The following is a 26,695-nucleotide window of genomic DNA, read 5'->3' as shown; positions in this document are numbered from 1 at the left end:
AGAGTCATAACGGGAAAATGACCCTAAAGCCATTCCTGGAAAGGCGGAGCGAACTAACCACCTCGCACGGCTTGGTATATTGGGGATCTCGAGTCGTAATACCGCAAAGGGCTCGGAAGACTGTACTTGCTCTCTTGCATGAAAGCCACCGCGCCGCATCGGCCATGAAGGCGTTAGCTCGGTCCATTATATGGTACCCCGGAATTGACCAAGATCTGGAGCGTATGGTCAGTCAGTGCACGAAATGTGCCCAAGTTTCTCCAGCCCCACCGGCCAGAGATCCTGTGCCATGGCCGGAGACGAACGAGAAATGGTCGAGAGTGCACGTGGACTTCGCCGGCCCAATAGACGGGTTCATGTTGTTAGTTCTCGTTGACTCTCATAGCAAGTGGATTGAAGCAGTTCCACTCAAGTGCACGTCAGGGGAAGCAACCACGTCCGCGTTACGCTCTATCTTCAGCCGATTCGGAATACCACGGACTGTGGTTTCCGATAATGGGCCCCAGTTCGTAAGCGCCGAGTTCCAACGATTTTGCGAGCGGAACAATATCCGACACATTTTCTCGCCTCCCTATTTCCCCCAATCAAACGGACTCGCGGAGCGAGCCGTCCGCACTGTAAAAGAAGGGCTCCAACGGCTGAGCAGGGGCAGTATGGTGACACGACTAGCGCGATTTCTGCATGAGTATCGTCGTACACCCGGCAAAGACGGTTGTTCCCCATCTCAGCGTTTACTCGGCTACGATATACGTTCACGTCTGGACGCCGCCTTGCCTCCATTACCCACTCCTTGCAGTCAATCGGAAGCTAGTCCCTTTCGCCCAGGTCAGCCAGTGTGGTTCCGAAACTACGGTCCTGGCGACAAGTGGAGCCCCGGAATCGTAAAGGCAACAACTGGTTCCCGCCTGGTACAAGTTCAGTCCCCAGGCGATGGCAAGGACCACCGGCGCCACGCCGACCAGCTTCGCCGTCGTGATCCCGGTGACGCAGCTACTGAGCCTCCCGCGCCAGCACCCGCTTCCGAGACTGTCCCACCTGAGGCGGCTTCCGCGCCAGACCCCGCTCTCGAGACCGTCCCACCTGAGGCGGTACCAACATCCGTGCCTCCAACTCCGCGACGATCAACGCGAAGTCGTCGCTCGCCATCACGTCTCTTCTACAAGGGGAAAGGAGTGTTGGGGAGCGAATGACGCTGCACGCGCTGCGGTTCACGCGGCTTACCGAAGTTGTTTTTGTTTTCTTCTTTTACTCTAAACCGCCGATCTATCAAGATCGGCCGCGCCGAAAAATAAGGCAAGACGACGACGACGACGAATAAACGCTCAGTCTTGTGACAACCAGCTAGGCGGACATGACTCCTTCATTTTGTCTTCCGAATTTACTTCAGTGTAGTACACATGTCATGTTTTAATTTTCTATAAAACTTTGGCGCCTACATCGCGACTGCTGGTATAGGTGGCTCGGGGCTCGTCAAGCTGTTTTTACAGCTTTTTTCCCGTATCACCTTTTCAACATTGTATTTTGTTTCTTTATAGTAAAATACTTTACTATGAAAATATCTCACCCCATGAGAATCCAATGGCCTTGGCATGAACAGGCTTTGCGTGGTTGGAACAACTGGATGTGCAGCAGCCTCAGGGTTTTTGCCTTTGAATAGACCAATCTCACCAGCCAGTTTCGTTAAGCCGCTGCTGCCACAATGCATCAAAGGAAATTATATGTCTTTCTGCATGTGGGAGAACCCCGCTGGAGCTTTGCATGCGACGAGACGACACGAGCCGTCTCGTGCACTGCCTCCTGCCTCCTGTGAACTAAAGTTATGGTGACATCACGTGAGATCTGTCTATTAGGATTATTGATGACAACAGTAGATGACTGTTGCCATCTATGGTTGCGGATACCTGGAGCACTAGTTACGAGAGCTGCCTCTGCTCTCTCGGCAAACCCGGTATCTCGGTGTGCCCACGGCAGCCCTCTTCCTTGGTGCGGCATGACTGCTGTACAGCGTGGACGGTGTAATCCTCATGCATTTTCTCAGAGGTGTGGTGTCTACATCGCAAGGAGAGCAACATTTGGCATTGTGGGTGCGCTGGCATAAATGAATGGAGACAAACGTATTTTTTCTGGTAGGGTATTTGGTGACACTGTCAACTGGCATGCTTGCAGCCAGGCTAGCAATGGCCGTGGTGAGCTGACTCGCATCCCAAATGTCCCAAGACGTCTCTGTCACATTTCAGTGACTGCGTTGGATGTGCTCGCAAGAATGGGACAATCGCAATAAAAATATAGCAATTCATTCAAGATAGATATTAAATATATTTTTAATGAATCTTTGTATGCTTGAAGTTACAGGGTCAGAAGGTTAATTGACAACAAGATTTGATTGGTTTATTTCTTCTAGTTTTGTAATTTATGGTTCCGGGTGTATCAGCAAAAGACATAGGCATAGTTGCATGTTATCACTCCAAAAGTTTGGGTCTATACAGCATGTACTAACTGTATTTTTGGATGGTGATCATACCAGAAATACCACGTTGCTATTTCAGCGGTTGCTACTCGCGAACTCAAGAGACTGGAATTGCAGCTATTGCGACTTCAAGATGTAACGAGATTTCAGCTGCTCGTCAGACCATGGCCAGGCGGTGGAATGGATCCTTAATCCTTTGGGGGTGCGTGCTTGTTGGTTTAGATCGTGAAACTTCCAGAATTCGCTTTGCTTTGCGATGTCAAAATGTTGAAAAAGATGTTTCGTGTGAAGCCAGCCTAAAACATCTCTGTTTGCTACATTGTTACAGGTTTGACACCCTGTTTTTTATAGCAATTTAGAACTGCTGTAGGCAACACCGGAGCCCACCGCAGAGCACAGCACCTCATATGGCAAATACCAGCAAAAAGATGCGAAAGAGGGTTATCAAACAAGGCCCACCATGTAATCGATTCCATCAGCCCAACAACCCAGAAGACCGCGTATTGTACGCAATAAATTAGTTGTCGTCGTTAACACGTCTCGACCACGACATGCCGGCAGCAGTGGGATCCAGTGTTGCCCCTGAGAAGAACAAAGTCTATATCAAAATCATAGGAGACGAGTGAACATTGCAGTATGCGCGTCTGCTATTTGTATTGCAGCCACCAACAGCTTGTCAGCTACCCTTGAATAGACCCTTCTCAAAAGTATGCACCAGCTATACTATGTTCACCCTGCCGGACCAATCAGCCGTCTCCCTCTTATAACCCAGTGATGTGATTGCTGCGCCATTTGTGCCAAACTGCGCCAAAGTGCTTATTCTGCTACACTTGCTACATTTGATCACAATGTGAGGAATTTGCGCCAACATTGTACAAGAACTTAAGTTCAAATAAATAATAATGACAACATAACAGCTGCAGGCCTCGCTACCGGGGCGACTTGTTAGTGTAGGTTCTTACAGGTTTACAGGACTTTCGATAGTCGCCTCAAATAACATACTATTCGATTTTATTTCACACCAAGCACTGGCAGTACTCAGAAGTTTCGCAACAAGTCTCGTGTTCGTGGTCTGTACTGGTCAGTTAGTTAGCTTTGTTGAGTGCGCTTCTCACCACAATGTGGTGTAATGTATCAGTTGCATCAGTTGCGAACTAGGCGTCGCGATGTTGACGGTGTTTCTTTGCCGCAGCACACTCGTGTACTAAGGGGAAAAGTACACTTCCAGAGCAAGACTGGGTGCAAGCAGTGGCGTCACTAGTGTCAGCGGCACCCGGGGCAGTGGCACCGATCTCTCCTCCCCCCCCCCCCCCCCCCCCCCCCCGGCTTCATTGCCCCCAGCGTCTCTTCCCGCTCGTCGCCCGCCGCGACACCCCGCCCCCCCCCCCCCCCCCCGCACCCCCTTGTGACGCCACTGGGTGCAAGAAGGTATATATGGATTCTTGTAGGTTTATTTTTTATGCTTTGTTTTTTTTTGTCTGAATTAATAGTTGCAGTTATGTTACAGCGCCCCCCTTAGAACTTGAAGGACACATAAATCTAGGTGCTCAAAATGATAGTGTTTTAACTTTTCTTCAGTGGGATTTCGTACCTAAAATAATCATTCACGGCAGTTTGCACTGTTCTTCATCAGTCGTCTTCTTTTTACCGTGTCGGGTGCTTCCACAAGCAATTAAACAGCTAGTGTTTGTTCTCCTAATATTCGCCGTCTCTCCTCACATTTGCAGCGATATAAATGAAAATGAAGCGTGTGGTTATGCTGCAAAAGCTCGTTTTACTTTTCCAAAATAAACTTTTGGCTGCTCCAACGCGCTGCTCCGAAATGGCTATGACCAATCACATCACTGCTCCTATCACCTGACCCAACCCTTTGCGCGTGGGTATGGCCGGGAGCGTGATGATGTGGCAAAAGAGAGGCGTATGACTGGTCTAACGAGGACGTAGCTTCCACCACAGTCTCAGCTTAGAGGTGAACAAAGTATGGTAGCTGCAGCACCAATTATCAAAGTCCGCCATTGTTTGGGCGCACACTGTGGCCGATGTTGCTTGACGTTACAGAGAAAATTGCCTCATCTCAATCAACCTTATGCGAAATTGCTTGGTGTCTGACAACACTGAGAGCATCACTATTTTAATGTTGGCAAGCGTTGTCGGTACTGAAGTGGAGGGCAGTGTGTGATGGCGCGGCAGCTGTGTTTTCCGCCTTCTGACCATTTAACGTGGACGAACAGTTTAAACAACCTACCGCAACTGTCTGACGAAACTTTTGGAGGCCTGTGCACACGCTGCTGAACACCCGCAGTGTGTAAGCTTCCACAGCAAAGGCGTAGGACTTGCTCCGCTGCTTCGACGAGGTTGTTGCCAGTGTGCACAGGTCTCCTAGAGCTTCATCAGACAGTTGCGGTAGGTTGTTTAAACTGTTTGTCCACATTTCATGGTCAGAAGGCGGAAAACAGCTTGCTGCGCTCTCGTACTTTTGCCCGTACGGCTCTCTCACATGCCTCCACCGTGCTTTGGTACCGACGACGCTTGCCAACATTAAAATGGCGACGCTCTTAGTGTTGTCAGATCACCAAACAATTTTTCATAAGGTATATTAAACCTCTTTGACTGGTTGCCATCTTTTTCTTTTTTTTAAACATGGCATATATCGAAAGCTTTTCGTGCAGTGATTCGTTCCAGGTTGGATGCAAAAGTAACCAAAATGAATTTCTGAAAGGCGGGCTGTTTGTAGTACCAGCTTCCGCCGCTAGCAGCGCTTTGCAGCTCCCTTTCCGCTTGCACTTGATAATCTACTGCAAAGGGCTTCACCCTATGCCTACCGAAGACAACATAGATTTAATAAAGTCATTGGGTTTTAGAGACAGTGAAGGGAGAGTGGATTTCAAGACTGTAGAAATTACCAAGCAAAGATTAAGTGAATGGTGGCAGAAAGCGAGGGAAAACTAGGTATTTTCTTACTAACTGATGGCAAGGGGGTTTTATAGCCCCACTTTCTTTGCAGTGCGGAGTGAATATAGATTTCACACTTAAATATTCTAAGCCAAAATGGTTAAACAAAATGGCTAGGTGGCATAAGCTACCGCCCGATCCAAAGGGCTCAACCGCATTCATCCATCCATCCATCCATCCATCCATCCGAGCGAGCTTGCCGACTGGCATTGTCTGCTATAAACATTTTTTCCAAGCACTTCAAAATGTTTTTTTTTTTTTTTGCAATGTCTGATATGAAAGAACAACATGGGGCTGTGAAATATTGCTTTAGGTAAAACTGTGCCAGAAACTCTTGTGATGCTTCAGAGAGCTTACAAGGAAGATGCTAATAAGAAATTGCAAGTGGTCGATGACCAACCTCATTCTGGGCGACCCTCAACCTCCTCAACTGAAAAACACAAAAAAATTTGGGCATTGATCACTCCGAGTTTGTTCCTCTTGGTGAATCTGTTAATCAGGTGTTTTCCCGGGGAATTTCGCGACACTTGCGAAACTCAGTAAGGCAGAAATGCCTCGATATGAGGGAAAGGGGGAATGATAATTTTATCACAACAATGCCTCAGCAAACACTGTCCTGTTAGTGCAACTATTTTTTATCAGAAATGGCATGACACCACTTCTCAACCTCCCGTATTCTCAGGACCTCGCCCCGTGTTACTTCTTTCTGTTCACATGTATGAAAAGTCTTGAAAAAAAATCATTTCATGGATGTGGAAGGTCCTTCAAGTCAGACATTGCAAAAAACAAGGAATGATTTTGAAGCGCTTGGGCAAAAATTCACAACATGCCGCTAGACCCTTAGCAGACGACGATGGTCGGCATGGTGGATGCTGGCACTACGAATGCCCAGCCTCCTGAAATTCATTCCGGTTATTTTTGGGTACCCAGTCATACTTTTTTTATTGTTGGAACTTTGGTTCTACGGCCCAGTATCTTGCTTGGTGTAAATTATATCCCTTTTTGTGTTATACATATTTTCAGGTATTTTTTTTTAGAATGGTGAAGTGACTGTGATGTTGCATATTTTGATGATTTAATATGTTTGTAATGCATACATAACATTGTTTTTTGGTTAAACGTTCCCTGTTTCCATATAAGTTTTTTGGTTTGCTTCATATTCAAAGGATTGTTTCTGGCTTTTAAAAGTATCATTACTATAACTATTATAGTTGGATAGTCCGGTGATGGAAAAAGACTCCTTTTCAGATTTCCATTTCCACAATGTGTCAAAAGTACCTACAAGGTTGTTTTAGGAGTTTTATTTATTTTTTAAAGTAAAATATTTTAATACAAAAATGTATAATCAGGTTTGGAAAATAAAAGAACACAAACAATTGCCACCTGAGCACTTTGTCTTCATTATAGCCACTTTATATATATATATATATATATATATACCAGTATATATACAGTATAGTTTTGGTTGCAATGCCCTAATGTTTTTAGCTTAATACACTGTTTATATCAAATGTTCCCATACTTGAAAAGTGCCAACCTTTTGTTGTCAACAGAAAACTAAAAGATTTAAAATAATTTGATATAATTGTACATGTTCTCCGAATGCAGAACAAAAAAAAAAAAAAAAAAAGAAGAAACCTCGGTTATGCTAGCTGTTTTTGTTTCTTTTACAGGTACCCTAATCCTTTTTTTTTCACATGAGTATAATTTACGGCATCCTAAAATGGAGCGAGTAGAGCGACTCATCGATCAACAGGGGAAAGCGTGTCGCCAGCGTTTGCCCGCTACAATTGTCACCTATTCTCAAGCACTGAATTTAAGTGCTTGAGAAATTTAAGCCCAAACATATTTCTAGGCAAATTAAAATTGTAGAAACTTGTGTGCCTCTATTTATGGCTAAGGTTAAGTCCATTCATACTAAAAAAACAATGAAATTTCGAACCAGTAAAAAATTATTGAACGTATCAAATATGATACTCTGGGCTTTTCGCTACGTCCTTGCCAGCTGCAGTCTCATGGCTTCTGGTATTCAAAGAAACAGTTGCGTCGCTTGTTCAGACTTAGAGTTACATTGCATTTCGCGCACACAACTGTGCTAAATGTGTTCGCACTGGGCACACAGTTCCTGCATCAAAGTCGGTTGCTTGCCACAATTGGAAGATGCCCAACCCCCTCTTTTTGAACGTCATCTTGGGGATGACTTGGCGTGAACTTACTCTTCTTCATCGGAGGCGAAGGCAGACTGACCGGCCGTCCTCCTGTCGCTTTTCCAGTAGAGATCGGGCTTTCTGATAAACTGGCAATGAAGGTTCTCAGCTTGAGTGGCCGCTCCTTCAGCTGATGGCTTTGGCGCCTGTGAATGTTCCACGCATTCACGACGCAGATTGTGATAGCATGATATATGGCTTTGGCGCCTGTGAATATTCCACGCATTCACGACGCAGATGACGATAGCATAATATATGAGGTACGTGTACCAGCGCCTCGACCGAATGGTGTATTTGTACAGCGACACCTGGGCCCGTTTGCTCGAAGCCGGTTAACTTTAACCGCGGTTAAAAGTTAACCGCCCTTCCCTACTAGGTTCCTACAAGTACCTAGCCAAGTTTGACGAGGTCTGGATGAGCGATATCTCCGTGTTTTATTATGAGGTGGTAGCTGGTGTCACCTACTGGCTGTAGCGAATATACGCGGCTTCCGTGGAAAGGTTCCCGAAATGGGGGGACCCAAGAAATGCGCGCTGCCTGGTTTTCGCGACGCAGCGCGGAATACATTTCAGCTTAAGAAACAATTTTGATTATAATCGGCAATAATCGGCAATAATAATCGGCAAGGTAAAACTAAATTAACCCTTGTTTGAAAATTTTCTAAATATTTGGCTGTATGAAGTGAAGAAAAGCCTCGTTGAGATTTCCTTCCGATTTCGAAAGAGGACGACGAAGTTCATTCCTAGAAACGAAAAGGAAGAAGTGAGCAGTGAAAGGCGGGCGGTACACCGGCAGCATGGTTGGCCAGCATGTAGGAACTGTATATAACACCGTCATAAATTGAAAAATCTGTAACTCGGCTCCACTGAAAATTGACCTATCAGTAAATTACCCGAACATCGAGAAGAACGCTGAAGTGTAATTCTACGATCCGCGCGCGCTGGCCTTCCACTTATAAAAGATGCGAAGTAAATAGTCATTATAAATATTTGACAAACGCGCGTGCACGGCAAAATTTGTTTTAGGCTTTTTACTTCAGAACAGTTATTACTCCAGACGCCAGAAGGTGCAGCGCGTGTAACTACACTCGTAGCATGCACCTCGGTGCTTTTGAAATTTAGCGAAAGGTCTATGGGAACGCTCTCTGTTTTTGTGTGGTATCAATACCCGGCCGATTGAGTCAAGGCAATCCACTTTCCAAAGACGTTGTCATGCCGACAACTATCGCGTTCATTTAGGCTTAGGAATGGCCATAGTCGAAAGTCGATCTAAAAAATGCGGCTAGGTCATTGCTCATGTTTTGCGTTTTAAGTGAGGTAAGGCAACGCGAAAACCTCTTGCACCATACATTGCTGACTAACGCGCCCGCTACTGCAGCTACTACGACGTATTAGTTCCAAAGCGAGCGGCGCTCACTCACCGGGACACCGCCATGTTTCCCCGCCGTCCTTACTCTGCCGGTCACGTGACCCGAAATTCCCCCTCGTAGGGAAATCCGGTTAACCGCGGTTAGTTAACCAGCTTCGAGCAAACGGGCCCTGATAATTATGCCTGTCGATCCCCCCCCCCCCCCCCCCCCTAAAACTGTTGTACATACCAACAATTGCCGGGCGTGTGATGTCAATGTGGAGTTTGGCCTTCCGGTCATACCGTTTGACTTTCTGAATTGACTCAACAGAGACGAAGTTTGACACTAGGGTGACAGCTTTCCTGTCAAACCAGCGAACTACCACAATTCCTTTGTCATTGTCAACTTTGTAATCATGTTAGCCTTGGCCAACTTTTCTCGGAATCTTCTCATCCTGGAGTTTGCAGTCTCTCAGCCGTTCCAACGTACCGTATTCCTCAAGTTAACTCTTCAACTAGCTTCAAAGAGCTAAAAAAATTGTCAGCTGCAACCTTGGAGTCTTCATTTGAAGGTATCTCAGAGCACATGCTTTGGACAGTATCACCCCCAAGTCCAAAAATGTAGTTTTCTTTGGAGTGGCCTTGGTATACCTCCAACTAGTGAAGGACACCGGTTGTGCCTGCCCGTCCCCAAAGCTTGAAACCCCACGGCGTCGGTTTGTTTGGGATGTACTGTTTTAGCGAGCTCCTTCCTGTAAATAACACCATTATCTCATCCACCGCATTGAACTCTTCTTGTTCAATGCTCTAGAGGTTGTGCTGCAATAATGAAATCCAAGGACGAATCTTCCACAACTTGTCCTCCTTCGCTTCTTCGGTGGTTTCCATTTGTACAACATGCATGCATTGCATCAGCTTCAAGAAACGATTTCTCGACCTCTGGTCAGCGATAGGAGAATACCTTGTCCCATTCTCCCAGTAGCACATGACGTTCGGCATTTTTGTAAGCCCCATTTTCAGGTATATTCTAATACATTGCTCCAGCTCTTGCAGAGTTGTGTTCACGGAGCTGCCGTATTTTTGCGTAATGTACACATTTGTTGGCTCCACTAGCATGGTGAGCATACCAGTACTTAGAAACTGTCGGAAAAGGAACAATGGTGAATCTATGGCATCCGGCTCAAAAAAAGCTTTGGAAAGTTCAGCATGACTGTTTTGGAGCAATTCCTTTCGCCATTTGTTGTATGGACGAGAGGACGAAGCTACAGATGATCCGAAGGAATTTTCTACGGTTTCTTCATCACTTGCCTCAGAGGGCTCAGCCGCGGCGGGGGGACTAATTTTCGTCACTTTCCGACAGATCACTAAAATCGCTGACATCTTCGCGAAGATCACCGGCGACGATGCGGTTCAATATGTTCCTAACTTAGGGACCTAACATTACAAGAAAGAATCAATACAAAAACTGTTAAAACGTGTACCATTCAAAGCTTTACCGAGAAAACGTATCAGAATTGGTACAAAAATTGTGTCATCAATTACGACCCACTGTATCGAAAATGATACGCAGAAATTTGAAGCAATGTTACTAAGCGGACGGGACTCAAAAACAACAACGAACGGAATAATGTGGTTGCGCAACACTTTCTGAGCAAAAAAAAAGTGCCGAATATAGGACGGCAGAGCCATATACTTACTGTTTTTCGAGTAAAATTCGCTGTCGGGTGCAATCGCGGCGATTCCGGCAAACACGCTGCCGTCCTCCCGGCTAATTGGTTCGGTACCGGTGTCTAAGGACGGATGTTTAGAGTGTCTGATGGCGCTTGGAAGACGTCGAATAGGCGTATGCGCCCTATTCTATAACTCGGCCGAAAAGCCGTGCTGTTCGCTAGGCCTTACCGGGAAATCCGAGCCTCTCTAACCGTCCGCCATGTTGCTTTTGGGGGTAGTCATATTTGACTGCCTGCTTTTTGACTACATGTGGAGTCGTCATTTTTACCCTAGGGGCCGTTATATTTGGGACAACTTTTTACCACCCCAAAGGTAGTCACATATGACTACCCTTTTTTTTAGAGTGTAGCTCGCCGAACCCTTGGCGGTTCCGATGAGACCTGGTGCAAGCTCGAGGCTGGGATTATATCAAAATTTCGCCTAGCGAAGCGGGTGGTGTCTTCGCGTAATGCGGACTGCTTGGAAGCTTACGATTAGTGCTCCCGAATTTGTTTTTACTCTACCGGAGCCGCGTGGTTGAGTCGCTGTTAAGTTCCGGTATGCTTCTAGCGAGCGAAATGAGTCCACTAATCGAATCAATTCACTTAATGAATAAGAAAAGACGCTGTTGATACGACGTTGCAGAGCAGAAGCACATGTTCACAAAGCGAATTTCCACGAAACACAGCACAGTACACGAAGAGAGCGTCCATGAGAAGCTACCCACAAAACGTGTTTCCATCAGAATTGCCTTGACGACACGACAGGGATCCACACCAGAGCCTCCACAGCAATATTATAGCATTTGGCTAGTTTGCGTCAGGATGAGATAAAGCATATATATATATATATATATAATAGCAGCCGGATTATCATTCTAAAATAATAAAACATCCGCGATGGTGTATTTTGGAAAAAATTATAACCCGTGTAATCATCAACGGCAGCATTAGGATAATTTCATTCGAAAGCATATCAAGCAGCCCACCAGAAAAACGTCCAATATTGCGCAAGATTTGCAATTCTGGGGGTCGCTTATCCTAGCGTTGATTCAATCGCAATCGGCCGTAGTTACACGGCGGTGCCAACTGTGATTGAGCCGCTAAGGATCATTGAGTTCAACTAAGCTGGCCTACCTCAGTTAACTGATGGACGTCTTTACAACGCCGCCCTAGGCCAGCGCCAGCGGAGCACTTACTATTGCGGAAGGTTGCGGGAGGTATCAGGAAAGTATCGTAGCAGCAAATAGTATGGGAAGAGCATATAGACACAAAGTGCCCAATTTCACGGGTGGGGAGGGGCGGGGGGCTGGGGAGGGGGGGGGGGGGGGCTTTAATCTTTCCACTCTAATACAAATACATATACATTTCAAGTTTGCAGGTGATAGAACTGTACTGCTCAAATAAAGATAACAAATAAGAAAGCACAAAAGAACAAATACATTTTTCAAACAATAAAAAAAAAAGCGGTTTTTTGTTGGTCCCCGGCGCGGGCTCGCCGTGGAAGTCGTTCAGTAAACTTCGAAGGAAAAGGAAGCGGGAACACTTTCTTATATGCATTTCTAGGGCATTCATGGAGCCCGAAAATTCCAGACTACGCTTTTCACCAATGAAGAAAGAGCTTCGTAGAGCCAAGCAAATAGGCCGCCTTTGAAACACATAAACAAATCGCAGACGGGTGTCGTCAAGTTCAAACGCGATCGGGAGCAGAGTCTCGATTGAAGAAGACAAACTAATAAATACAATGTAATGGGCAAGTCAAGTTAGAGGAGCTCTTTTTTAATAATATTAACTTAGTGTTGCTTCTGCTTTTTTTTTTTTTGCACCATTTTCGATTACCATTACAAAAAGGAGCCCGATTTCTTTTTTCTGTTCATTTTGTTTTGCAAGACCGCCCCATCGATTGCCGGCACTGAGGGAATCTTTTCTGCGCATTTTCTATCATGTGCAGTTTTCTTATTGCCACATTTTTATCTAGAACTGACCCCCCCAAAAAATGCCTCTTCTTATAATGTTCGCGAATCGCTTGCATGCTAATTTTTCTCGTTACTTCGACTTCCGTTCAGCTACTGGCATGAAACGCTGGACAGCCTCTGACAACCGGCGATATTCGCATTCAGAAGCCGGACTGCTGACATAAGTCTTTGCACTTTCTCTGCATTCGTTCATACGGCATGTATCGAAAGCATTCTCACGTCTGTGTCACTCCAGAGGCATTCCCGTAACCTCTGGCATACCAGAAAAATATCTGGTTGGACAACTGCTCTCTTTTACAATTTTAATAAACTTGCCCTTTCCTTCTCTTCTAATGTTTTTTTTTTGCTTATGTCTTTGTCATTTACGGAGTCATACCAACCGCACAAAACTTAATTTAACTTCGAAAGTTACGTAGACCTAAGTCAAGCTTGGTTACACATAAAAATCTTGATATTTTGGTTTTACACATGCCGACATTTCTACACTGCTTGCTCCTTTTGCATGCTGCCTGGAACGCGTCTCCGACTGGTGTGTTTACCGCGTCCAAAAAAGTGGTCCCCCGATTTCCTCCCGGTGACGTCATACAAGTGTGTTGCTGTCGCCGGCCGCGATCCTGGCGGTGTCACAGCAGCGTTAGTGGATGTGACAGGCGTTTGCTCTGTTGCAGGTCTCTCTCCAATGTGGTAGTCCACGAAGCTTCAGCAGTCAGAAGTTGGGACACCGCGACGACAGCAACATTCGCGGCCGCTCTGTCTTTTCGCCAGCATTTCTACGACCAACCTCCAGGATTGCGACATCCGACAGAAGAACACTCCTGCTTCCTTGACGTCATTTGTTGACACTGCGGGATCACTTTTGATGTATCGGCAGCATACTATAAAAAGGCGCGCTTCAGGCACCATACTATTGGTAACCTTGACGCTGAATCTGTCTCACACTGCAAATGTATTGTACATTTATTTCGCTACCTTCTTTGTAATGCCCTCGTTTCTGATTCAAAGTGCATCCTTGGTTTCTTACGCCGTAACCTCCATCTGGTTTCTTCACCTGTCAAGTGCCTTGCTTACGTTGAAATAGTGTGACCAATACTAGAATATGCATCCTCGGCCTGGGACCCACACGTTAATAGCTCACATCCAATTCGGGATTGGTTCAGAATCGGGCAACTCACTTTATTCTATATTTTAGGTTTGCTAACATCACTGAACTTAAATGCAGTTCTTCACCAACACCCCTGTGGTCATGTAGGCATATTAGTTAACTTTGTCTTCTTCATAGGCTTTAATTGAATGACCACCTGCACGATTTATTCATGTTGTCACCGCATCGGATATTCCCTAGCATTGATTTCTCTCAACAGACTTGTCGACTGTAATGGCGTTTGAAACCACAATTTTCCTCCAACACATTGACTCATTTCATGACATGTTGACCTCAATATTTTATTCAATCACTCTATTATGCAATACTTTAGCCCCAGGGCTCCTAGGATACTTAAAAAAATAAACGAAATAAAACAAATTGGGAGTTGGAAAGAAACTGCGCGAATTTTGTCGTGAGAAGCCGAGTCTTTTGGTATGTGGCACCACATCTCCATAAATGGCTTCTTGCAAACAGAGGCCAGGCTCAGATGGCAAATTTAACACAGGTTTTGTTGATGTCCATGAAAGAGCACGAGCGTGTTGAAGTATTGTGTGACGGGCACACCTTTTTCCTAGGCACATTGCTGCCGGCAGATGTGGTGAATCCTCAGCTGAAATTAGCGTGCCAGCATCTTCCTGAGCATGACAGAGAAGTAGGACTCATTGCCAATTGTTTGTGCAACAAGCGAGTGGTCAAACTTCTTGAAGGTTGATGACAAGGAGACAATAGTCAACGTTTCGTTTTGCAGCCTGGATAGCCAGTTCCGCCTCTTCCTTGGCCACTGTGTCAAAGTTTCTGCGAAGCACCTTCTCGGCAGTGGTGCAAAGATGCAGGATGTCTGGGGATGGACTGTAGAGACGGCTCTGGTCCTTGACACGCACCATGTCACATTTATCAGTGGTAATAAGTGCAATCCTTGCACAGCCCGGGCATTTTGCCTCTTTTGTAAAGTGGATGGCCACATTGCTCGCAATCTATTCCACAATGCTCGCGGCAAACTCCGAGAGACGCCTGTACCCTACAACCCAGGTGGTGTCGTCGTCACCGTGGCTTGTGCCAGCTGTTGGGCCCTGCTGGCGCTTGTCCGACGAGCTCAACAGAAGCGTCTCTGTGCCGTCGACCTGACAGTTGCCACGATTAGGCACTTCCTGTACGTCGAGCAGAACTCGAGGGCTGTAGGGTTGTTGTTGTTGCCTGTTCTGTTCCTGGTTGTTGCAAAGAAGAATTCGAGGGGTCTTCACTCAGCTTGCGTGTCAGCAGGCAGTAGAGCAAAGAACTGCTGCTTCACATTGTCTTCAGCCACACCCTGGATGAGCTGGAAGGCCAACAGAAATCCAAGTATGACGGTCTTTCATTGACCTTGGATCAGGAGTCTGCCCGTGGCATCCCTGAGGCCTCTGAGGTAGCGCGAGGCTCAGTCGATTCTTGTCAATGTGGTCTTCCTGTTGTTGATGCGAATGGGCCTTACTGCAGAGAACGAGGGGGTGACAGGCGTTAGTGAGGCCAAAGGTATCATCCACTACTGCTGAAAATTCAGCAGTGGCCCCCATACCCTCAAAGCCGGGGATCTGCTGTTCCTTGCAGAACAACAAGGCCCAACTGACGGAGCGGCTTAACAATTGTGCCATAAAAGATACGTTCCTCTTCTGTTGCTAGAAATCAATGTGCCGCCTCCGAAGTTCATTCCCGGCGTGGAGGACTTCCTGTTGTTGTAGGCGATCCAAACACATGATGTACTGCAACTGCAAGGCAACAGTCCTACCTGCACCATCATTTTCAGCCCGCAGGTTGCGCACCCCGCTTAAACATGTGGAATGCATCTAAAATTGCGGAAACCCTTCTTGACGGGTCGGAGGAGTGAGGAATATAGCTCTTCATTCTTGGTTCCGCCAGGCGTACCTCCATGGCTGTGGGCATAGATAGGTTGCAGCTTGTGCCGTCACACGTCACAGAGATGCAGTCGGCACCAGTCTCCCTCAATTTTATTAGGTACTGGTGGACCAAGTTGGACTGAAGAATGTCGTCGAGTCCTTAAATCAGGGCATATCCGGGAGGTAGCTCCTTGTCGCGATTTAGGGCAACTGCCAGAAAAACAAGCGCGTGCTTCGCATATGCAATGCTATCGTCTTTGAGGATGCCATTGCCCAGGTCGCAGTAGCCTACTACTTCCTTGCAGTCCCAGTCCGCTTGCTTCTTTATACTAATCTCATCTACCATCAGGCTAATGGGGAGAGATCTTTTCTGAGCTCCCTCGAAGACTTTTTCAAAGAACTCCTTTCTGAAGCCTGGCTTCGCGTCCATCACGGCTGCCCATTTCCGTAGTGCGCTGGGGTGAGGCAATTTCACGTGTTTGCCCAGAAATTTGTAAGTGCTGGCTGAATTGAAATGCAGTGTCAAGGCAAACTTGCGCACATCTTCTGAGTAGCTGCTGTTTACCCTTCCACATTTTTTTTTCTTTTGCCGACTGCTGGTTTAGGTAGCTGTGCCCTGAGTTCCTTCAGCAAGGCATTAAGTTTTTTTTCATGCCCTTTCGGTTCGCCTTTCTTTTTGCTTGTCTCAAGATCTTGTTTTTCTAAAGCTTAAGCTTCTTGGCCGCAAGCAGCATCCCGTCCAGTCGGCGAGGCAGAACTGTATAGGTGTCATTCCCAGAGCAGTTGGCCGGCCACTAGGGATGGAGCTTCAGGACTGCTTGACGCTGCTTGAGGTTGTGCTGTTGATGGGGCTTGTAGAGAGGGAAAGTCAGTCTGGGAGGACCGTTGAGATAGGAACACTTGGGAAATGAAGCAAAGTCAGTTGGGGTGTTGTTGAGATTTGACCGCTCAAAGGGTGAACAGTGTGGGCACTGCTCTTTGTTTGAGGTTAGGCTTGCCAACGAACCTGTGGAAGCAGTCACTTTTCAAGTGTTCTGTACGGAGCTTGGAGAACTTGGTGGGAGTTCAGTGTATGCATTTCATTTTCTGTAGCCATGCCTAAAGAAGTTCTGGGTCTCTCTCAGTGAAAATCTGCGTCAGACATCAATGTCCAACTGTCAAAACACCGAAACAACTGTTTTTCAATGATACAGACACATATTTGTGCGATTGTAATTATTGTTTGTTTGCATTTCATTCTAGAAGCATACTCTTATGTTGAACTACCACTTTCGCATAATTTATATGGCACTAACAATTAAAGTTTCTGCAACATCTGTTGCAAGTATGACGACCAGGTAATTTGGAAGCTTTCGAACCCAACTTGGAAGAGTTCAGATAAAGTGCTTCCACCACAGCGCAACTTTCAAATAGGCGCGGTTGTCCTAAATAAATGTGCCCAAAACTACTAGTTTAGGTCCAAACATTGTGCTTGCTTGCCTGTCGCGTATTTAAATGTTTTATAATTATGCGACTTCACAATGTCGCTCGAAAATGAGGGTTAAGTTTAGCAAAGATCGCAACGCAGCTGGAAACAGTTGGGTGCAGTAATTTGAGAGTTAATAAAAACCTTATCCGTGGACCGTTATGGCCGAGTTCTTTTTGTGCCTGTTAATACAGTTAGGAGCCGCGCAAGAATGCAGCATAATTTTTTAGTGTTCAACACGTGTTAGCAATAAAATGGCAACGGAATCAGACACGACGAGCTGACAGGTTCTGAACCACAGGAATATGCGCAGCCGCCTGCTATCTCTCCCCACCAAAAACTCAAGTGAAGCTTGATTGCAGTCAATGTTGCAGATTACTATGTTACATTGTTTATAAGCACTACAAAAGTCGACCACTTTGTCAGTACTGCAGTTATAACCAAAATTACACAAAAAAGCGTGCGCCAAAAATGTCGTCTGCTGCTTATTGCGCGCCCTTGCTGCTGTTGTTGAATACCATGAAATGCCGAAACCCGCACCTTCCAGCGATAATACGAAATCGCGATACACATATCAAACATCATATCGGAACTTCCATTCTCAGTAGCACGCATTAATACAAACGTCTGAGTAGTTAACCTTCTTGAGAACAGTGCACATTTCAAATCATCACTGTGGTGGAAGCACCTTACAGGGACACACGTAGGATTTCAGACATTTAAAACATGTATCAATTAGATACTTTATTGTTTAATGCACGCTTCTGGGAATGGAAGTGCGGATATGATGCTCGAGATGTCTATGTCGATTCCGTATTATCGTTGGAAGATTGGGGTTTGGGCATTTCATGCAATTCAGCAACAGCAGCTAGAGCGCGCGAAAGGTAGCAGACGAGACGACATATTTGGCGCGCGCATTTTGGTGTAATTTTGGTCATAACTGCAGTGTTGACAAGGTGGCACACTTTTGTAGTGATTATAACCAATGTAAAAGAGCAATCTGCAACATTGACTAGAATCAAGATTTACTGGATTTTGCGGTCAAGAGATAACGGTCGACTACGCCTGTGGTACAGAGGCTTTCAGCTCGCCGTATCTGAAAATGCTCCCATCCCCCCCCCCCCCCCCGGACTCCCCCCCCCCGGCTCCCCCCCCCCCCCCCCCCGCCTCCCCCAAGAGAAAATAGAGCGCGTGTATTTCTGCTGCTGCGAGTCTACTAGGGCGTCTTGCCATCTATCTAGAACTGGTTATTTTTATTGGTTAAAGCGCAACAGATTTTCTGCCATCAAAAACAAGCTTCTACAAAAAAACACTTCAGTGTGTGTTTTTACCACTCAATACAAACCTGCGCTGCGGGAAGCTACTTAGACAAAATCGAGAATTTTACTCCAGAGGCTTACCTTCTCTGTAGCGCGCCGTGAGAAGCGCACTCAGAGTAGCTAATTAAAGCATCCGAATGGGCCAGAAATAATGAGAAATATTCTGAAATTTCTGAGCATAGTGGCTCTCGCTCTGGTTTGCAGTCAATGCTGGTATCGCCATTGTTCTTGCGGACGTGGTCTGAAAATGTGTTAGCGCAGCTCGAAATGTCCACTGGACAATGCCCTTGGCCTAACAAGAGATGAAGGTCTCTGCTTTCGACATCTGTGCGCGCATCACTATGCTGCCTCCTCTTTTCACGCGAGAAAACTATTCTCACAACTTTTGAATTGCGCCTCGTACAACTGAACCTGCAGAAAAACAAAATACAATAGCGGCGATGCTGCCGTTTCTGGAGTAACAATTCCGACGGCTGATGTTTACAACTGACACAGGTGGCTTCATTCATAAACTTTTTTTTTTTACGTGAATGAACATTTGACAGGCTGAGAAGCATATATGACGAAAAAGAAAAACTGCCTTCTGCACACACCATTTCTAAATAATGCATGTCAAATTATCTCCGACTTATGCACATCCTTTTGATACCCGTTTAAGTGACCTTCCTAACAAAATGCTTTTTGCAGGTTTTGCACGTGAGGGGTCGTTCTCTTTTGTAGGCTGTCACATGCCTTAAAAGGGCCCTGCAATCCTATTTAAGCGTCCATCTTTTTTTACGGTTTGCACGTCTCTCTGGGTTCGGGCAACCCAGCGGGCACAGAGAGAGTAGGGAGTTTTCGTAGACCGCGTTTCGCCCTCCGCTAAGCCCTCCGCAACGAAGCAGCCACTACTGCGCCGGCGCGCCGATGGCCTTGACTGTAGAGTTCCGGCTAGCGTATCTGGTTGCGGAGAGCGTTGCGGGACAGCGGAAACGATCTACGAAAACTCCCCAGTAACTCAATATCAGTGCGTCATATTTTAACCGGAGGACGCGGGAAGTTCCTCCTCCTACAGGGGCGCCCCGTGGTGTCGAACGCGCGCGGCCTGTGAAGAAATCGTGACGTTCTTGGTCCTGGTCAGCCGAGGAGAGAAAGCTGCCCCGTTCCGGGCAGACCTCTCTTCTCGGCCTCACCCCCTTTCCCCGTCTTCCCCTCCCTCCTCACATTCCTCAGTTACCGCGATCCGCCGGCGCAGGAAAAGGGGGGACAGAGGAGCTAGGACGTGGTGAAGAAGGTTATTTTTTGCTTGTTGTTGTAAATTTAATTGGCCTATAACTTTAAAAATAAAGCGAATTTCGAGAAAAGAAAAAGATGACTAAGTTATCACCCACGTGCGCTCAGGTTCGGTGCAAATTAAAAAAGTACCGCGAAAATTCGTTGCAGGGCCCCGTTAAAAGGGCAGACATTTGTGAAAATTCTTTCTCACAGGTGCCACTGACTCACTGATCTCTATGACAATCGCTATATCGCACTTCCCCCTCCGCGATGGTGGCCATCCTAGGACATGCAAAATCGTCCTTTTGGAGCGTTGCGGCGGCTGGGCGGCAGTGTGCTGAAGACCTGTTTTCTGCTCGTTCGTTGTAATTCACCGAAGACAGTTTACAAAACATTGCGCAAACGGTGAAAATTGCCTTTGAGAACACGTGAAAATTATTACGAAAGCGCAGCTCCGCAGGAAAAAAAGGCACAACTCATCGAACGAAAGTCTCTCCAGTCTCCCGGCGTGATCAAAGCTTCCTTGGCACGTCAAAGTGCTGTATCTCTATGCCTTCGCAAGTATGGATGTTTGCTTTTGTTTGCTTTTCAACGAAAATGGCAGAGTTGTATAAATAACTATTCGCGGCTGCCGGGCCACGTCGTACAACTTTGACGGACCCGATTTTTTGTATTGTGAAAAAAAGTCCAACAAAAATATTATTATTATTATTATTATTATTATTATTATTATCATTATTATTATTATTATTATTATTATTATTATACTTATCAAGAATTGACGCCGTGGTAAAGTTTTGAAGGTGCGTCGCGCGTAGACGTATTCTCGATCGCACAGCTGTTCTGCCGTTCTGTATCACCCAGCTGTTCCGGCGAGTTACTATTTCCTCGTTTACACAGGGAAAAAAATTAGTGGTTGCTATTATGCACGATTAACCATGGCTATGTTCCAAATATACTCGAATGGATCAGATAACAGCACACATATAGCAACGCTGAGGAGGAAGGTAGGTTTTCGAAGCAAACATATGAAACGGCAAGATCGAATTTTTTTTAAATGCTACGGTTGTGAGCATTCTGTCGCTGTCGCCGTAACCCCCTATCTCTCTTCCGTCGCCACTGGATCAAGCATATTTCTGAGCAATACAGGAACATGATTGATTTATCGGGAATGTTTCTGTGTTGCCCTCCTAGCATCCATCAGGTAGGGATAAGCATCCTATGCAGTCTCTGAGCTCATCGACATCAGCGCATGTAGCCCTTTGCAAACAGTGTCATCCATTTGAAGGTCAATCTGGCCTTCGTCAGGCGCCAGCTTTCGTCCCTCAGCACACAGCCACTGTTGGTGGTCTTCGAAGCTGCTCGCATCTACACCATCCACAGGCAGGGTGACCCTAAATGATCTGTAAACATGAATTATGATTGTTGAAGGTATTATTTGAAAATACTTTTAGTGCATTGGCCGTGTAAAGAAAATGTGCCTTCCATTTTCTAACACATATATTATAATATAACAAGGTCAGGTGATCGGCCTGAGTGTCTATTGATTGAAAGACAGAGGGCTTATCGGGGTACGGAAACAAAAATTGAAATATTCAAATTTCATTCGGAAATGAATCAAGCATGACGGATAATAACCGTAAATGATAATCGCGCGTTTGTATTTTGAACGACTGGCTATATTTTTCGTGCCAAACGGTGCACTCGAGCAAGCGCTCGACGAGAAGCGAACGGAGAGCGCGATGCGTCATGGGATATCCGGCGCAAACAAAGACAGAAAGAAAAGATTTCTCGTGTTCGTGGCGTAACAAGGCTGGCGTGGTGATGAGCTTTGCCGTTGGTGGCGTTGTCAGCGTTGTGGTGATGTCAATAGCGTCAACGCGTTACAACCGAGCCATTCGAAGAACCCGTGGAGTGACGAGCGCGTGGCTGACCCAAGGAACACGTAGCTTCCATGGCACTGTCCCCTCAGAGGTGAACGGGCTGGGAAAAAGCAGCTTTTGTCCAAATGCACCTTTTTCCAGTAAGGAGCGCCGTCTAGCGGTTTCTCTCAAAACTTCAACCGCAGGACAACCCGGCAGCCTCCAACCCTCGAACCAGCCTCCCACGGTCCGAGGTGCTTGCGCGGGCTTGCTCTTGTTTACGTTCGATCCGACTGTTATATACCTTCGTTTAATCGTGTCCACGCTCTCTTTTTTGACTTTTCTTACTTCGCTGTTCTTTTTTGTATACATCTGCGCGTTTATATATTCGTACAAAGATCTTGTCGTGCGGTAGCGCCGTGATGAACGGCCCCGTTCCTACGTGCGGTACGCTGCTCAGCGTGTGGGACTCGCCGGGTTGGATGAACGACCTCGTTGACGCGCCTGCGTTTGGAAAAGAAGACGTCCGGTCTGATTTCGATAGGCGTTCTGACATCTCGAACCGTCAGCTCACGCGAGGATGGAACTTTCAAGAAGAGAGGAACATCCGAAATGTGCAGTGGCGCCCCAACGACGCAGACACCTGCTTTTTCCGGAGCACCTGCGTGCCCTCAATGAAACCTGGCCACTACAAACAAGTGGTGATGATGGAGCGAACGCCACCCCAGGTTCTTCATGCGTGCTGCAGCTGCACAGCTGGGTATGTTGTTTTCACCGTTCGACTCCGTCGCTTCCCTTGCCAAACTGTAAGCACAACGCCGAGGCTCTGCGCGCCTCGGCGTGCTCCCGATTGGTGACGCAAGTGGAGCTATGCTAACCGAAATCGTCTGTTCGCACGTGAGATCACGAAGCGGCGAAGTTACCAGAACGCAGACGATCTCTGACGTCACATTACGTCATATGAGCACCTGCTGGAAGCCGATCGTGTCCAAAACAGACCCTCGGCATCTTGTTCTGTCAGTGTCGTGTTACTTCTCCAACGCGGTAAGCTCAAGCCTGTAGTGCTTGCTCATCATGGCCGAACATTAGACGATTGCTGCGTGGATGCTTCGTGCAGTACAATAAAGCACAAGCTATGTGAGCATAAAGACAAGTGTTGGGCTCTGTCCTATGCCTGAGCACATATGTGGCAGTTTTTTTTTTTTTTTTAAATCCCATAGAAATGCATGCTCTCTCTCTCTCTCTCCCTCTCCCTCCCTCCTTTTCCCCCCTCCCTGTCTAGAGCCACAAGCCCAAAAGTAGATCTCATCACTCCAATGTGCTGTTTATCCTTAGCAGAAAGAGCTGGCACGTGTGCCAGATGGGAGAACTGACAAATATTGCCAAGCTACCGCTTCAGAGTTTGATGTGTAAATTAACATTGCCGTGCTTACCAGTGGCAGTACTCTGATAGTAACATACCTTGGTCTCATACTCTTCTTACAGACTCAGCGAGACATGCCAGCATGTGGCAGGACTGATGTACGCGGTTGCTGAGCTGAAGAGCCCGTCGTGCACAGATGTCCGATGCGAGTGGGTGGTGCCATACAAAGGTAAGAACAGTAGAGAAATAATTTTACTTGGCAGGTTGTGGGTGCAATGCCACCCAACACCTGTGGAGTCTGTATTATGGAGTCAGTTTCTAAATTAAAAATTGCACACTTGTTTTCCACCTGCCCATCTCCACTCACCCTTTATCTGCCTAAACAAGTATTCACATGGTCTGCCAACTCTCTTTCTTGTTTTTGTTACGTAGGACACAAGCGGCCAGCTCCCATGCCAATGGAGGAGATCGCGTTTTGGAAAGTGGCAGAGAAGAAGCGGAAAGGAACGCCAAAGAAACGAAACTCGGGATCCTATACGCCAGCACACGGCGATGCCATCAGCGAGTTGGCTGCACAGTTGGAGGCTGTTGACAGCAAGCTGGTGTGGCTCCGCTATGCAAGGCCTGCAAAGAAGGAGAACTTCCTGCCACTCATTTCTGATGGGGAAGACCTTTGGAGCCCAGAATCTCAAGCCATTTACTACCGCCACCTCAAGGCCATGAGGCCCCTGAGCACTGAAGAAAGGGAAGGTGTTCAAGCCAACACCATCGGCCAAGCCACAAACGAAGCCTGGTTCAGAGAAAGAGTGGGAAAGCTCACAGCCTCAAACTTCAAGAAAGCTGCGCGTTGTCGGAAGCCAGAGTATATTGTTCGAGAGATTTTGTACCCCAAGCCCAACAAAGATCTGCCTGCCAGTGACCCTCGGGAGTATGGGAGGCGGATGGAGCCTCAAGCCATAGAGAGCTACGTTTTGTTACGGAGGTACTACGACTATGACACCAGGGTTACCTCCACTGGACTTTTTGTGCACGCCGAGTATCCATTTCTGGCTGCGTCGCCTGATGGCATTGTTAATGAAGGGGGAGAGCAGGGCCTGCTCGAGGTCAAATGCCCTCAATCTAAGGAGAACATGACGCCCGAGGACGCTTGTGCAGACAGCAAGTTCTGTTCAGCCATGGTAGGCAATGTTGTCACGTTGAAGAGAGAGCATGCATACTACTACCAGATACAGGGACAGCTTGGTGTGACAGGGCACAGCTGGTGCGATTTCGTGATCTTCACAAATGCAGAGTCTCTTGCGAAAAGCATTTCCGTTGAGAGGATTTATTTTGATGCGAAGTTCTGGGAGGGGTACCTGCTGCCAGGGCTTCTCTACTTTTACACTCGGGCAGTAGTGCCAGAGATACTTACTAGAAGAGTCAAGCGGTTCAACAAGCTCTACTCGGGGGATTCCAGGTACCTCCCCTACCCGGAGTACCTGGAGGCTGCGCAGGGTTAGCCTCTTGTGCCAGAAGCTATTTTTGACATATTCGACAGATCTCTATCGAATTTGTTTACATTCAGAAGCTATTTTGTTATTTTTAACTATTGCCATTAGGTGAAGTGAACCATAGTGACGTACTTCGCTTAGATTCCGTCGACGAAGCCGTCACTGCTTTAACGGAGGTAGTGCTGAATGGAATGCAAAGCTTTATACCAAAAACAAAACAAAAAAACTCGTCAATCCAGCAGATACCCTTCTTCGGTTTTATGGCGAACTGAAATGTTTCATGTGCCAGAAATTGCACTTGCATAGTCTATGCCGTTCTACGAATAGCGACAAAATTTATGCCAGGTTCAAGATATGCAGAGCTACTGTTAAAGGGGTTATGACACGAAAATTAAACGGATAGATTATTCTTGAAATGGAATGCTCATAGGCTACTTAGTATATACACCAAGTTAAGCGATTTTTAGAGCTCTGGTAATTGGTATATTCAATTTACGAATTTTTATCATTTTCATCTGGTGACCATAAACCACGTGACCATGAATGCTCTCTCATTCTAGGCGCCCCCATTATCGCCCAAGCTCTCACCGCGGTACGATCAAAACTGCTCACGTAACTTGGTAATCCGAACGTTATTCTTGCCCTCACCCCCGGCCCGTTGACCTTCCAACCTGCATGCGCCTGCAAAATATTCCCAAACGACGGTGACCACGGCGAGTTCGTCCGTAACTCGCCGTTGCTGCAGCTGGTTGCCAGGGGGTCGCAGTCAAAATGAACAGCTTCCAACATCTCTTGATAGCAATCACTCTCATCGCTGCTGCGATAATGTCGAACGCTTTGACAAGGCGAGCAATGCCGTAGACGTAGTCGTCACGGACCGCATGCTCGAAGCACGGAAGGTAAACGAGGAAGCTGAAGCTCGAGATGCCAAGAGAGCCAAGTCCGAGTGCATGCAAGGGGACACCGGGCAGGAGGCTGGCTACGTAGCCAGCCTCCAGCTCCACCCAGATCCGCCCCTCCAAGGGACCCCCATATAAATAGATTTATCGACAAAACTGTAGCGCCATTTCCAAAACAAATTTAGCAGGATTATAGGAACGTACAATGGGTCCTTGCAGTATAGTTATCCCATATTTCATTTTTGGCGTGTCATAACCCCTTTAAGACTACAACCATGATAAAACGTCTTATTGAAACAACGTTGAAGACTGTTTCTAAGCGTCTCCAGGATTTTGGTCCTTTAGTTAAAAAGCGCACGTCCAATAGGCAGGTACTGACGTCACTGAAGATAGATGTAAAATATGCCTCTGACCCTAAAACTGTGTGCAATCACTTCTCTGATTATTTTTCTTCCACCTACTCATTGGCCACTGTTGACAGCTCGGACGTCTCACATGCTGTTCAAGACCACGTTCTACCTCCTCTTATCAGTCTTGACGACGTTATAGGGGCAATTTGTCAACTCCCATCTAAAAACTCGTGGGGCTTTGATGGCATACCAAGCTTTATTGTTAAGGGGTGCGTCGACATTCTAGCTCCAGTACTTCAACACATATTTAATTTGTCAATGAAGCAATCAGTTGTCCCACTTGCCTGGAAGAACGGCTTAGTAATTCCACTTTCAAATCTGGTAACACAACAAATGTTTGGAACTATAGATCGATAGTCTCGCTGTTTCTTCAAAGGTGTTCGAAAAGATAATCCACAAGGATTTGGCATGTCATTTCACGTGCGTTAATACCTGATACGCAACATGGTTTCATGAGTGGTCGTTCTATTGAGACTAATCTTGTGTGTTTCTTAAATGATGTTGTACCCATTGTTTTTTCTCGAGGACAAACTGATGCTGTGTGTTTTGCCTGTAGTAAGGCATTCGACCATGTTTATCATAAGCTATTGTTTCATAAACTTGCTGTCTACAGTCTCGGTAACAATTATTGTTCTTGGTTCGACAGTTATCTTTCTGGAAGAGCGAATAGTGTCGGCTATGCTCATGCAAAGTAATGTTTCTTTTCTGTACCATCTGGGGTACCCCAGGGCTCCAGCCTCAGACCACTCCTTTTTAATGTATTCTCAAGGACGTCCAAGATGTCATTTGCAACTCACGCCTCTTGCAGTTTGCTGACACTCTCAAAATCTACAAAAACATATTGGCATTAAGTGACTGTATTCTACTTCAAGATGTTAATGCCATATGTCAGTGGTGTCTAGACAATGGTCCTCCTCTCAACTTCGAAAAAACCAATGTCATATCTTTTACGTGCAAGAC

This window comes from Ixodes scapularis, unplaced genomic scaffold (genome assembly GCF_016920785.2).
Source record: "Ixodes scapularis isolate PalLabHiFi unplaced genomic scaffold, ASM1692078v2 PGA_scaffold2__306_contigs__length_199485367, whole genome shotgun sequence".
Taxonomy (NCBI): Eukaryota; Metazoa; Arthropoda; class Arachnida; order Ixodida; family Ixodidae; genus Ixodes; species Ixodes scapularis.
The sequence above is the reverse complement of the archived record's forward strand: the minus strand, read 5'-3'. Positions refer to the sequence as shown.